The sequence below is a fragment of the Tiliqua scincoides genome, chromosome 3 (genome assembly GCF_035046505.1).
Source record: "Tiliqua scincoides isolate rTilSci1 chromosome 3, rTilSci1.hap2, whole genome shotgun sequence".
NCBI classification, from domain to species: domain Eukaryota; kingdom Metazoa; phylum Chordata; class Lepidosauria; order Squamata; family Scincidae; genus Tiliqua; species Tiliqua scincoides.
The window spans coordinates 161,515,662-161,518,376 of NC_089823.1; the positions used below are offsets into that span (position 1 = coordinate 161,515,662).

A 2,715-nucleotide genomic window follows, 5' to 3' on the forward strand; every position below is an offset into this window, starting at 1 on the left:
AATTAAAGGCACGTTACACTTTTTAAAATGATGTTTTAGCTCTGAAATAATATGAGATGTGAGGAAAGGTCATCATTTCACTTGGACTGCACATGTTAAGATCCAGTATTGATTAGTTCGCCATTGTAAAAGAGCTGCATGTGCCACTTATAGTACTACTGCTCTCTCTTTTAATTGTGAAGCGCACAATCATGTACAGAGGGTGGTCATTATTCTTTAATGCATGCTCACTAAAAAAAAAAAAAAGGGTACTCCCAGCGATGTTTCAGCTAAATTTGATCATAAATATTTTTCAGGTCTCAAAGTTGCCTTCTGGATAGATGTACACATAAATGTAACAAGCCAGAACCATTCTGTTCTAATAGTATTTGGAAGACTAGGATTCGGGTTATTCTAGTAAATGGTACTTTTACCATTTAAAAGTAAAGCAGAAACAAAACGCAGCCGTGACTACTTAGCATGGTTTTTCAGTAATCACAAATTGGTCCACCTCCCGTTTATTTATTTATTTACTAGAAAAACTAAAATTAACAAACACAAATCCACAATACCTTATACGTACAGTAACACCATAATGCACGCAACAACATGCAACAAACAAATAAAAACAGACGCTGAAAAATATATGTGTGGCGTCCCAAATCTAAAATACTTTGTTCTTCTGCAAAATATTAATCAGTAATCACTAAACATATTAAGTATTATATATCTTAAAATACTTTCTTAAATTGTTTTAACAAATTTTTAAAAATTTCTCTCCTTATCACTTATTTGTCAATTCTTTATCTCATTCTCAACAAAAGATTTTATCTCTATATCAATTACCTCCTTTACAGATCCATAATTTGTTACATCAGTTTTCCCCTTCGCATGCAGGAAGTCCATGAAGGTTTCCAATTGTCCATAAAAGTCTTTACTAACTTCTCTTTAAGTAAAATTGTACGTTTATCCAGTAATCACAAACTGTAAAATCAATTAAATGGCACATGTTGAAACGGGGTTTAAGACACTGCTGAACCACTTCCTTAAATGAGATTTGGGTTGCTCTAGAATCAAAGAGAACAGCTATTTTGGCACCTACAGGAAACAGATTACTAGAATAAGCTATAATTACCTAGGAGTGGTTAGAACAGTAGCTATATATTTTTAATGAAACTACAATGAGAACTTTAAATTAACTACGTAGTCTCACATTATCAAATTGCTTATGGGAAGAAACTTAAAAAACAACAACTAGTAAAACCATTGGCTGGAACTTTTTTCCGGGTGTGTGTGTGTGTGTGTGTGTGTGTGTGTGTGTGTGTGTGTGTTTTCCTGAGCTGCCTGGTGTCCAAAATGGCTGCTGCTGCATCCTATGTCTGTCGGACAGCTGCTGGTGGCTCCCAATGTCTCCTCGCTTGTCCTGTTCCCTCGAGTAAGGGAAGAGGCTCCACAATGGGGCTATTTGACTCTGCGCTGGCTAAATAGCCGGTGCAGAAAAAATTTCCATATCAGGATGGGAGCCTGAAGCAGGGCTTTGGATCAGGTGGAGCTGAACTCTGCCAATCCTGCCCCACTCTCTCCCCCTCCACTCCTTCCCTGTCCTCCCCCCATCCCGTCTCCCTCTCCGCCCCAATTTCCTGTTCCACTGCCTGGAGCTCACATGGAGCACTGGGTGGCATCTGACTGGCTTCTGGCCGGCGCAGTTCCAGTGCCAGCTCGCGCCGAGCCTGCTCTGATGCAAAGCCAGTGCTGACTGCCACAGGCGTGCCTTAAGGCAAGTTTGCAACAGTGCAAACCAACACTGGGCTGGTGCACATCGGTTAGGATTGGCCCCTTAATATTTTGATATTCAAAGCAAAACCAATGAAAATCACTGTAAGGATGATCTGAAAGCAAGGTAAAGCATCAATGCCAGCAACTGTTACCCTGCACATGCCCAATCTCATCTGATCTTGGAAGCTAAGCAGGGTCAGACCTGGTTAGTACTTGGATGGGAGACCACCTGGGAATACTGGGTGCTGTAGGCTTATACCATAGTCTTTCGAGACTGGAGGTTGCCAACCACCATTATCCAACAACAGCTAAGAGCCTGATCCAATCAGGCTCTAGTGCCAGCACTGCACTGCATTACTGGTGCTGGGTGTTGCAAACATGTCATAAGGGACATTTGCACCACCCTGTTAGCAAACAGCGCTGATGAGGAAGCATGTGCCGCCCCACTGGCATCACAGAAGAGGCCCTGGCCACTGCTGGCAATAAGGTAAGCGCTGGTTGGCGTGAGGTGCAGGGAGGGTGGTGGGAGGGCAGGAGGAAGCATTCCTAGGTGGGGGAGGGCAGAACAGGAGGAGGGGCCATCCCAAGAGGGGGTGCGACCAATGGAGACCTCCTTTGCCAGATCCTATGCCCTGTGTCTGACTTTGAAGCCCAACGCAGGGCTTCTCAAGTCTGCTCCAGCAATTTCGCTGGGGCAGACTTGAGAAGCTCCATTGCAGGGGCTGGGGTTTTACTTGGGGCAAGGGGACAAATGTCCCCCTGAGGAGACCTCTGGCAGCTTCCAAGCCTCTGCAGATACAGTGGCAGCTATTTTGGTGCTTCTGTAGTCCGTGGTGCTGGGAAGCATAGAATTGGGCTGCCTGACTCCACATCTCTGACGGATTAGTCCATCTACCAACAAGACTAACTTACATAATTGTTTTCTGAATTATATAATCATATGCAAGATTTTTTTCAGTT

The 2,715-nt window shown here is 43.5% G+C and overlaps 1 pseudogene; it reads left to right on the forward strand.

Moving 5' to 3' along the window:
• Positions 1–1,892: 1,892 nt before the first annotated feature.
• On the forward strand, positions 1,893–2,009 carry LOC136646887 (5S ribosomal RNA; annotated as a pseudogene).
• Positions 2,010–2,715: the final 706 nt, after the last annotated feature.